Genomic DNA, 12,213 nt, shown 5'->3' with positions numbered 1-12,213 from the left:
AGGAAGGAAGGAAGGAAGAGGGAGGGAGTAAAAAGGAAGTGTTGGTGAAGATGTGAGAAACTGGAACCTTTTTCAGCCATTTGCCTCATCGCATCCAAGCAAACAAGATGGATCACCAGCAGCTCTACTGGAGCCATTTGAGGAAATGTGGCCAGCATTCTCATTTCTTGCTGCATCTGCTCAAACCAGCACGCTCTGAACTGGAAATACAGCCTCAATATGTGCTGCTGGTGTTTCTGTCAGGACACGAAGGATATAGGCTTCATTAAGTTGGATTAATTGAACTTCCTTGAATGGGTTATCCAAGATACCTACCTTAACTGCAGATATCCAAGATACCTACCTAGTGTCAACTCATTGTACATAAAATAAAAATACTTCAATTATGAAAAAAAAAAGAGTTGGAACTCTTGTTCACTGCTGGTGGGAATGTAAAATGCAGCCACTTTGGAAAACAGGTGTTGTGGTCCCTCACAAGGGTAAACATAAACTATACTACCATAGGATTCAGCACTTCCACTTCTAGGCTTATATTCAAAAGAATTTAAACCAGGGACTCAAACAGATACTTGTATACCAATATTCATAGCAAGACACTCCAAGTGTCCATCAACAGATAATGGACAAACAGAATGCAGTATACATATACAATGGAATGTTTTCTAGCCTTAAAAACAAATCAAATTCTGGTACGTGCTACAACATGAACAAACCTTGAAAACAGTATGCTAAGTGAAATAAACCAGATAAAAAAAGGACAGATATTACATGATTCCACTTTATGAGTTACCGAGAATAGGCAAATTCACAGAAACAGAAAGTAGAATAGAGGTTTCTAAGGACTGTGGGAAGGGTAGAATGGGAGTTATCGTTTAATGTACACAGAGTTTCTGTTTGGGATAACGAAAGTGTTCTGGAAAGGATTAGTGGTAACGTTTGCACCACAATTCGAATGTACTTAATGTCCCTGATTTATACACTTAAAAATGGTTAAAATGGGGGGCTCCTGGGGGGCTCAGTTGGTTATGCATTCGACTTCAGCTCAGGTCACAATCTCATGGCTTGTGGGTTCGAGCCCCATGTCGGGCTCTGTGCTGACAACTCTGAGCCTGGAGCCTGCTTTGGATTCTGTGTCCCCCTCTTTCTCTGTTCCTCCCCCACTTGCATTGTCTGTTTCCTCCCCCACTTGCATTGTCTGTCTCTCTCCCAAAAACAAATAAATATTTTTTTTAAATGGTGAAAATGGTAAATTTTCTGTTATGTGTATTTTACCACAATAAAAAAACTTAACTATACTGGGGATGAAATGTGTTTTCATAGCCCTCCCAAACCACTCATTAAGTGTCATTTAATTTTTTTCCCTTTATTTAACCAAAATTTATTGAAAGCTAACCAATTGTCAGCTCTCTGGCAGGTTCTCAGCTTTCAAAGATACACAAAAAAATAGTCTTTGTCATAAAGGACTTTATAATGTGCTTGGAAAAACATAAAGTAAAATTAACAGATAAAACCATGTGATAAGTATCATGGTATTGGTTAAGTATACAGAAGTTATGAAGCACATAGGTAGGAGCATTTAGCTCAAGCAGGAAATATCTGGAAACATCCTTTCTAAAGGATATTAGTGACTAAGCTGAGTCTCAACATATATGAGTTAGCCAGAGGAAAGGGGAAAAGGGTTTCTCAGGCAAGAGACGTGATACGTAAAAAGACACAGACAGTAAAGAGAATATAAACAGATTGGGAAAATATGCAGATTGGGAAATATAAGCAGAATATAAGCAGATTGGGAAAATATGATAACATGAAATTGGTGATGGTAAGGTGATGAGAGGAAGATAAATATTGGAGAGTAGACAAGGCTCAGAAAATAGATATCTTACATTATATGGGAGTTTGAACTGTATCCTAAGGGCAATGAGTAAAACATTGTACAAGCTTTTAGAAAGAGAAATCATGTGATCAGCTCTGTATCCCTGGCTACACTGTGGAGAATGGACAGAAGAGGGGCTCAACTCACCAGTCTTACACATGAGAACTGGTGAAGGGCCTGAACTAAGGTGCTGGTAATGGCCATGGAGACCGGCAGAAAGAATTAACAAATATTCATGATAACAACTCAGGAGACTAGTTACTGGTTGGGTATGGGTGATGGGAAGACTAAGGTTTCTACCTTGGGAAATTTGGTGAATGGTAATACGATTCACTGAAATGAGAAACTCAAAGGAAGAAATAGGTCCAGGGCAAGACAAATCATTTTTCTCTGGAAATGTTGCATGTGAAATGATCGTGGGGCAGGAACAGATGGCTATTCGTTGTGGAGTTCAGGAAAAATGCTTGATGTACAGATATATATTGGTGAACCCACTAAATAAAAAGGAGACTTTGCCTTAAATTCAAGGAATTGACATCTAAATATAAAATCCCATTGTAGAAGCAAATATACTCCTTCCAACACAGGGTAATTTAAGGAATGGAGCAGCTCCTCCACATGACATCAAAATCGAACCATAGGAGCAGTTGCCCTCTCAACTTTGAATGCAATAAACTTATGATAATAAACCAATTATTGGTAAACTTGGAAGCTTTCCAAATTGGTTCTCATTTTGAAGCAAGGAGGGACTTCTTCTATATACCTTGCCTATGGCAATTTAAATCCTAAATCTCCTTTTACATTTGAGATAAATCCTTTGGAAATTTTGTCAACAACCAGAAAAGAATAACAAAGAAAAACAAAATGAAATAAAAATAAAACAAGTGTTAGTGTGCTGTATTTTTTTATGGATATTCATCAGTTTTTCCCATACCTGTTCTTCCTTCCTTGTATTGCCAACAGAAATTCTTCTTCCTAACAAGTGCATTTTATTTGTAGAAGAGTCCTAAAAGCAGAAGGGATGAAATAAATACTGACACATGCAACAACATGACTGAGCTGTGAAAACAGGCTAAGTGAAAGAAGTCAGGCACAAAAGAGTACATATTGTATTATTCCATTTATATTAAATGTCCACAACAGGCAAATCCATAGATAAAGAAAAATTTTTGCTTGCCAGGCTCTGTGGGTGGGGAGAACAAAAGGGTGACCGCTAGGGTGTACAGGGTGTCTTTTGGGGATGATGAAAAATGTTCTATATTGGTTGTTGTGAAGAACAATTCCATGGATACACTAAAACTATGGGAGTGTACACTTTAAAACAGGTGAATTGTACGGTATGTGAATTAGATCTTCAATAAAACTGTTACTAAAAAATAGTGGAAGAGGGAAACACAAGATTGGGCCGGAGTAACATGTGATGATGGGAAAAGGGTCAGAAAGTTGCTGACTTTGCAGATGGAAAAAGGAGACCAGGAGCCAAGGAATGCAGGTGGCCTCTGGAAGGTGGAAAAGACAAGAAGATGGATTCTCCCCTTGAGCTTCCAGAAAGGGACAGCCCTGCCTACACCTTGCTTATAACCCAGCAGGACCTGTGTCAAGGCCATAGAACTAGAAGGCAATACATTGTGTTGTGTTATGCCACTAAATGTGTGGTAATTATTGTTATGGTGGTCATCAGTTGTGAGTGAGAGTAGGAAAGGAGGTATTGGGGGTTTGACAGAAGAGATGTTAGGAAATAGTCATCTAGGAAAATAAAAGAACGAACTGACTAGCAAAATGTAGTACGAGTACAAGCCCGCATTAGGAAAACACTTAAGGGAATTGGGAACACCTTTCCCCCCATCCAGATGGCTACTATGGGAATTCTATTTTTGTAATACCTATCACTGGACAGCATTGCATTGATCTAAAGATGACCATCTGTCACAGGTTTGGTAAATCGCCATCTTACACTCCTTACCACAAATGCCTTCTAGATCGGGTTATTAACAAACTCACTGTCCCCCAAAATGAAAACAATAGGCAGCTAACTAAAGTCTTAAAGAAGTACTGACAAAACAAAAACAAAAACCCTCAATCCTTGCATAGGGTGCTGTGATTATTGCTTAACCCTTAAGACAAGCCACAGTCTAAATGTATATGCCAACAAAAAGTATACCCTAAAATAGTCGAGTCCTCCTTCTTCAGAGGAATCTCCCTAAGCTCTTTCTCAGGGATGGCCCTGTGAGATATAAACATGGGAAATTCTCCCAGAAGACAGAACCTGGGGCACACATACTTAAATTATTCCTTACGAAGGGGGTGAGTTAACAAATGAATGTCTATGAGATCTGCTGGTCCTATGATCTCCTTCACTCAACTCTTCAGCAAGATAGGAGATAAAATCTGTAGCTGTGACCAGTGTATGTCGCTTTCTCTTTTCTTCTTTCTAAAGGTTTTTAAGTTATAAATATCCTGTTTGTCTTTCATCACTTTACGTTTGTATTCTAGAACAACATACACACATTTAATTCATATGAATTCAAGTGGGCCTGAGAGAAAGAGGCATCAGATCATTTCACTCAGCAAGTGACTGTTCAGGGTAAGCATGAGAGAGAAGACATAAATGTGTCAATTCCTCAGCTGGTCTCAGTTTCCTACCTGGTGCAGTGTGGACACCTAGCAATCTGAGTGCACATCTAGAGTCCCTAAATAGAAACCAACAACTTCCTCTGGTGCTCAGTTGAAGAAAGAGCAATCTGTTCCAACACAGGAGGAAAAATCCACTGTGTTGGACTTTATTGAGAGGCAGCGTGGCAGCCTCCAATATGGCTCGTAAACATTACACATTTTGCTTTACGGTGATTTAAGAGATTTTCAAAGGTAATTTTAACTATGCGTGATTTTTAAATTTGTAATATGCATTTGTTGTATTAAGAATTTTCAGGGCGGGGCACCTGGGTGGCTCAGTTGGTTAAGCATCTGACTTTGGCTCAGGTTGTGATCTCATGGTTCATGAGTTCAAGCCCCACATTGGGCTCTGTGCTGACGGCTCAGAGCCTGGAGCTTGCTTCAGATTCTGTGTCCTCCTCTCTTTCTCTCTCTCTCTCTCTCTCTCTCTCTCTCTCTCTCTCAAAAATAAATAAACATTTTTTTAAACTGAAAAAAAAAAAAGAATTTTGGGGGCACCTGGCTGGCTCAGTCAGAAGAGCATGCAGCTCTTGATCGCAGAATTGTGAATTCAAACTCCATGTTGGGTGTAGAGATTACTTTAAATAAATAAACAAATAAACAAACAAATAAATCTTTTAAAAAAGACTTTTTAATTCTGTTATAGAAAATAAGAAAAATAAAAAATAAGGAGGCTAGATGAAACAGTACAGAAGCAAATGGCATGAGGGGTATATTGGAGAGATATAAAAATAAGTAGATCATACATGTTCTGAACTACAAAGTGAAAGAAGAACCAAGATGTACCAAATATTCACAATTCACTAAAGATGCATGAGGTACTTTAAGTGTTCAACATTTATGAGGTCTTAAATCAGCCATCCATAGATGATACCATTCTGGCCTCACTTGTCCTCTGCCCAAGAAATGTGGAATAAATCCACAGCTACTCACCAGGCGAATTTGTGAAATACAGCTATTGACTAGGTATACTTGCCTTTGCAATCTTTCTAATAGACAAGTGTGTCTGTTGGCTCCATGTAGCTTCAGTCTGTTGGACCCCTGCTCAAACTCAATTCTGATCCTCATTATCTCACCATAGGTGAGGAAAGCTGACACAGGAAGGGAAAAAAAGGATTGGGAACATTGCATGGCCTATATTTGGGGAGTATGAGTCTTTCAGCCCACTTGTACCTTATTCACAGTATGTTAATCTCCCTCACCTCTTTCCCCTTACTTCTCACTACCAGTACCCCAAGGTAATTTCTCACATGGCAGGAGCTGATTTTAGACCCTTTGCAAAGGTTGTGACTCTACTGTTTTGAGGATCATTAAATTTGTCATTTAGCCCATAGATTGCAAAATTGTGTACAACCATATCCAGACTTGATTCTGTTCATTCTGGGAATCAGATAAATGTAGCAGCTGGGATGTCTTTGAATAGTTTCTCAGTAAGAGGTGTCAAGCTATCTGTTGTTCTGTGTGATGAAATTACATTATATCAGACAAGGGAGTTTATGAAATTGGATATATGGGAAGAAATATGTGCGTACTCTACGATGAGATTGTCTGCCTGGCATGCCCCATTCTCCTGGAAACTGTTCCTCAGCGTCCACATATCTGGCATGAAAGCCTCATGTTCTTATCATGTCCATTGCCTTGAATTAGGTGAGTGGTTTAGGGATGAGTACTTGACCTGAGCTAAACCAATAAGCCCCTTGGTTGGGATTTTTGAATTTAGGATTCAAAAAATTAAGGTCAGTTCCTCTCCAACGTAGATATTTGCATAGTGTATTCCTACAAATTGCAGTACATTAGGATTTGAACCTGATGCCTTGGGTTCTAGAGCTAGATTGTTTAGATTTGAATCCTGACTCTGACATTTACTATCAACGTGAGCTTGGGCAAATGGCTTAAATCTCTCTTTAGCTTCCTTAACTGTTGAAGTAGAGATAATTATAATATCTACTTCATATGGTTGTAGTGAATATTAGAAGAACTTAGAATGGTACTTTGCACTCAAAAAATGTTACGTATATTTGCTCTTTAAAAATAGAGACAAAGTATTTTATTTTTCCCAAATCTGACTTCAATTCAATGTTGTTCAATTCAGCATTTATTATTTGTGCACATACTATATTCCAAGCATTAAGTTAAGCTTAGGAAAAAAATATTGTGCCCAAAGAGACATGGTCCCTGCCTTCATGGAACTTAATAGTTCAGTGGCAGGGGCAAATATTAAAGAAATAGTCACATAAATACAACTACGAGAAGTGCTATAAAGGATAAGTAGGTGATATGAGAGGTTATAATTGGAATACCAGTCTAAACTTCCCTACAAAAGCAATTTAAGAGTTAGTATGGAAAGAGGAAATTGGAGAAAGTTTTCCAGACAGAGGGGTCATGCACAAAGGCCCTGAAATGGGGAAGACATTGAAGATTTAGGAAATTTAAAAAATGGTCAGTGTGGCTCAGATATAGTAAGAAAAGGAGCTAGAAAGAGGTATAAAATGGGGTGCCTGGGTGGCTCAGTTGGTTAGGTGACCTACTTCGGCACAGGTCATGATCTCATAGTTTGTGAGTTCCAGCCCCGCGTCAGGCTATGTGCTGACAGCTCAGAACCTGGAGCCTACTTCAGATTCTGTGTCTCCCCTCTCTCTACCCCTTCCCTGCTCATGCTCTGTGTCTCTCTGTCTCTTAATAATAAGTAAAAAAACGTTAAAAATTAAAAAAAAAAAAAAAAGGAAAGAGGCATAAAATGAGGTTGGAGAAATAGGCAGGGAGCAGATCATTCAGGACCTTGTAAGAGGAGTAGGATAACAAAGATTCAAGATCTTGGAAGTTAGGTTAAGAATTTTTTATCAGGATGGTAGTAGTTGAAAATGAGAGTAGATGGGGTTAAGAGATATTTAGTAAAAAGGGAAAGAAGCAAGTATCTATCCTGCTGTCTTATATAAATTAAACCACTAAGTAATCCAATAATTGAAGAGGGGTAACTTCCCTCTGTAGAAACATTGCAGCTAATATGTGAAGAATGATAGAATTATATCCCCATTTAAAACTCCTAATGAATGAATTTCTCCAGGCATTACTCAACAGCAGTTACAAAGGAGATTACATTAGAAGAAAGATAAGCACACACTGTGTGTCTTCTAATGGAAAAACACACCACCACCTATGAAAACACCTTGTTAAAAAATTAAACCTGAATCTAATAAAACATCTAGATCGTACTACCAATTTATAAAAAATACAGAGGACAAAGGAACATGTTAAGTATACCATGGGGATGCAACTGACAAAATTCAGATTGTGACCAAAACTACAGGGCAAACAACTTACTTCCTTAAATAAAAATAAAATATTACTAGGAAAACAGAGACAAAAATATAGAAGATTATTTTTTAAAAAATAGAGGATTGGGGTGCTTTGGTGGTGCAGTCGGTTAAGCATCCGACTTCAGTTCAGGTCATGATCTCAGGGTTCGTGAGTTTGAGCCCCATATCAGGCTCTGTGCTGACAGCTCAGAGCCTGGAACTTGCTTCGGATTCTATGTCTCCTTTCTCTCTGCTCCTCCCCTGCTTGCACTCTCTCTCTCTCTCTCTGTCAATAATAAATACATGTTAAAAAAAAAAAATTCTGTTAAATAGAGAAGATTTAAAAGATACAGCAACAGGGGTGCCTGGGTGGCTCATTTGGTTAAGAGTCCGACTTCCAGGGGTGCCTGGGTGGCTCAGTTGGTTAAGGTCCGACTTCAGCTAGGTCCTGATCTCACAACCCATGAGTTCGAGCCCCGTGTCCAGCTCTATGCTGACTACTTGGAGTCTGGAGCCTGCTTTGGATTCTGTGTCTCCCTCTCTCTCTCTGCCACTCCCCTGCTCTCTCTCTCTCTCTCTCAAAAATAAACATAAAAAAATTTTTTTAAAAAAGTCCAACTTTGGCTCAGGTCATGATCTCGAGATTCTTGAGTGTAAGCCCCTGGGGCTCTGTGCTGACAGCTAGAAGCCTGGAGCCTGCTTCAGATTCTGTGTCTCCCTCTCTCTCTGCCCCTTCCCTACTCATACTGTCTCTTTCTTTCAAAAAATTAAAATAAATGGGGGAGCCTGGGTGGCTCAGTCGGTTAAGTGTCCAACTTCAGCTCAGGTCGTGATCTAATGGTTTGTGAGTTGGAGCCCTGCATTGGGCTTTGTGCTGACAGCTCAGAGCCTGGAGCTTGCTTTGGAGTCTGTCTCCCTCTTTCTCTCTGCCCCTGCCCTGATCACACTCTGCCTCTCTCTCAAAAATAAATAAACATTAAAAAAATTAGCAAAAAAAAATTAAAAGAAAAACATTTTAAAAAATTTAAAAAAAGATACACCAACCCAAATCAGCCAGTTCCTCTCTGAAACAAATTATACATATATAGTAATATTTATGAGTCTATTGGAAATGTAAATAATTTATATTATAAAATAATTGCTATTTTTAAATTATAATGGCATTGTGGCATTTTTTCTATCTTTTGTAGAGATATAGACTCAAATATTTACATACGGTATCTGCAATTTGCTTCAAAATAATATGGGAAGGGGAAAATAGCTGGGGGTATGGAGGAAGCAACATTGGCCACTGGTTGGATTTGGGGGCTTGGGTGATAGGTACACACATATATTTTTTATGTTTTTTTAACTCTTCTATATTTTATACGTGTAAAATTCTTCACTGCAAAAAAGTTATTTTTCTTTAATTTGGAAAGCAAAATTGACATAAGTGAATAAACAAATGGATATCCTGCAAGGATGTGTATGATGGAGGTGTCAGGGATGATTCTGGGTTTCTGAGTTTTATTTCTAGATCTGAAGTGGTACCCTTCAGTGACTTAGAAAACAATGAGCGAGAACTATGTTTACAGAAGGCCATTACTCTATTTTGGACATGTTGAGTCTGAGGTGTCTCTGAGACAACCAAGCAAAGTAGAACTAATAGGCAGTTAGATAGGCAGACAGGGAACTGGGTAGGCAGAACTGGGCTAGTGGTATACATTTAAGAATCAATAGTTGCCTGGGCATTGGTTTCCAGACTTGAGCATTGATCCGAAATACTTGGGAGAGTTCATACAAACACAGATCACTGGGCCCTAACCCCAGAGCTTCTGATTCATAGGCCTAGGGATGATTTAAGAATTTACATTTCTCAATGAGAAAGAATGAATCATGCCATTTGCAGCAACATGGATGGAACTGGAAGGTATTATGCTGAGTGAAATAAGTCATTCAGAGAAGGACAAATATATGTTTTCACTCATATGTGGATCTTGAGACACTTAACAGAAGACCAAGGGGGAAGGGAAGGTGAAAAAACAGTTACAGAGAGGGAGGGAGGCAAACCACAAGAGACTCTAAATACAGAAAGCAAATTGAGGGTGGAGAGGGCAAAGGGGTGATGGGCATTGAGGAGGGCACTTGTTGGGATGAGCACTGGGTGTTGTATATAAGCCAATTTGACAATAAATTGTATTTTTAAAAAATAAGAAAAAAAGAATTTACATTTCTAACAATTTGACAGATGACACTGAGGCTGCATGTAGGCCTGAGTACCTCATTTTAAGAATCACTGGCCAAGGAATATAGTATGAACATTGGTTCTCAACCTTGGATACACAGTGGGAATATCAGTAAAGACAAGGAAGAGAGTGTTCAAGTTGGAAAGAATGGTCAACAAGACCAAATGCTGCTCCAAAGTCCAGTAAAATAACAGTGAAAAATGACCTTTGGATTAGCAACATCAAAATAACTGGTGATTTTAAGAAGATTTTAGTGGAGTGAAGGGAAAATAAAATTAGAGGGGTTGAGAAGTAATGAAGAAAGTTCAAAAATGAAGAACAGTGAGTATAGATAATTCTTTTGAGAAGTTTGGTTGAGAGTCATGTGAAAGAGAAAAATAGTATTGTGTCCGGTGGGGAGGTGGGACTAAGAACAGACATAAGCATTAAGATTAAATCACTGCCCACTTCCTTGAATTAAAAAATTAAAATTAAACCATAAATTCCTTTTCTGAAGATGAGTTGTGTTCCAATAGTTGTATCTTAAAGACCAGAAGAATCTTCAAAAAATAAAAAGGATGAAATCTAATCTTGGGTATTCTGGCATCTTAGGGAGGAATGGGTACATTTATTGAAACACAAGCTTTTTCCCTGACATTGTAGGTCTTGGGAAGCTGCCATTCTACCAGGTGATAAAACTGGCTTCCACATTCATGTATTTCATCATCAACTTGTTCATCCATTAAACGTTTATCAAATACCTATTATGTGCTAGACATTGTGCTGGGCTCTGGGATTACAGTGTTCAATGACGAGTCATTAGAATTCCAGTGGTAATCACTGCTAATGAGTGTACGAGTTTCTTCTTGGGGTAAGGAGGATGTTCAAAAATTGATTGTGGTGATGGCTTCACAATTCTGTGAATACACTAAAATCCACTGAATTATACACTTTAAGTGGGTAAACTCCACGGCATGTGAATTACACCTCAATAAAGTTCATATATAAATGAGATCTCAATATTGAGAGGAATTAGCTAAGGAATGAAAGTATTTCTAACACAGAGGGAATAATGTGTGCATCGGCGGAAAGAGTGTGGCATTTTAGAAGATGTGGGGGAAAAATTCTCTGACTGGCATGTTCCTTGACAGAGTATAACAACAGATGAAGCTGAAGATATTGACATAGCCCAGATTGTACTGTGTCATAAACCCTAAAGGTTTGGGGACTTTATCCTAAGAACACTAGGAAGCCAATTGTTGTGCAATATGATCCTTATGCATTCTTATACTGCCAACCATGTAGAGAATGAAAGGAAGAAAGAGGGTATTTGAAAAACCAAATAAGTGATATTATAATTCTCCAGGCACAAACTATTGGTATTTTATTTTTTATTTTATTTTTTTGTTATTTTTGAGAGACAGAAATGAGCGGGAAAGGGGCAGAGAGGAGGGGGAGGGGCAGAGAGAGGAAGACACAGAATCTGAAGCAGGCTTCAGGCTCAGAGCTGTCAGCACAGAGCCCCAGGGGCTTGAACTCAAGAATCTCGAGATCATGACCTGAGCCAAAGTTGGACGCTTAACCAACTGAGCCACTCAGGTGCCCCCAAACTACTGGTATTTTAGATTAGGATGGTGGCAACAGGAATGGACAAATTCAAGACTTGTTAATGGATTGGAATCACGATGTAGTGGTGGTAGCCGACATGACTTGTTCTGTTACGGAACCTGGTCTGGATCACCTGGCGAAGGCACCAAGTGGCACTCGGAGATCTTGGAAGGCAGGAGGCTTATTTCACACCAGGGGCTCAGAGGAGATCACTCTCCAGGGGTCTGAGTCCTGAGCATAAGCAGAAGGAACAATTTATAGTCTGTTACTTCTGTATTAGTGACAATTTGGCGCACGCATGGCAAGTGGGGCAGGAAGAAGAACCCAGAAGAGCCTTCCCTCTGGGACTGGAATTTCCCTATCAGTCCTGTTGGCCATCTTATAACAGATTTTTCCCTATCAGTTCAATTAAGTGGATGATGAAATGAAAATACAAGAGGTGCAAAGTTTGGGGTGGGGAGCAAGTTATTTTTAATACAGTTGGGATGATCTAATAAGAGAACAAGGATGATTTGTGCAGTAATAAGCTCTCCTCCACTGGGATTATCCAAGTCAGACT

At 39.0% G+C, this 12,213-nt stretch overlaps 1 long non-coding RNA gene and 1 pseudogene across 4 annotated transcripts in view; one reads left to right on the top strand and one right to left on the bottom strand.

Annotated features, from left to right (window-relative positions):
• LOC109491894 overlaps positions 1-12,213 on the bottom strand; it is a 72,026-nt gene that overhangs the window by 57,498 nt on the left and 2,315 nt on the right. For all 4 annotated transcript variants that reach the window (XR_002736151.2, XR_006586128.1, XR_006586129.1 and 1 more), the window contains exon 2: positions 2,808-2,879. This is a non-coding gene — a long non-coding RNA (uncharacterized LOC109491894). The remainder of the gene's footprint in view (positions 1-2,807; positions 2,880-12,213) is intronic.
• On the top strand, positions 108-364 carry LOC123380407 (annotated as a pseudogene).

This window comes from Felis catus, chromosome D1, assembly GCF_018350175.1.
Source record: "Felis catus isolate Fca126 chromosome D1, F.catus_Fca126_mat1.0, whole genome shotgun sequence".
Classification (NCBI taxonomy): domain Eukaryota; kingdom Metazoa; phylum Chordata; class Mammalia; order Carnivora; family Felidae; genus Felis; species Felis catus.
Note: the sequence above shows the minus strand (reverse complement) of the source record. Positions and strands in the feature narration are given on the sequence as shown.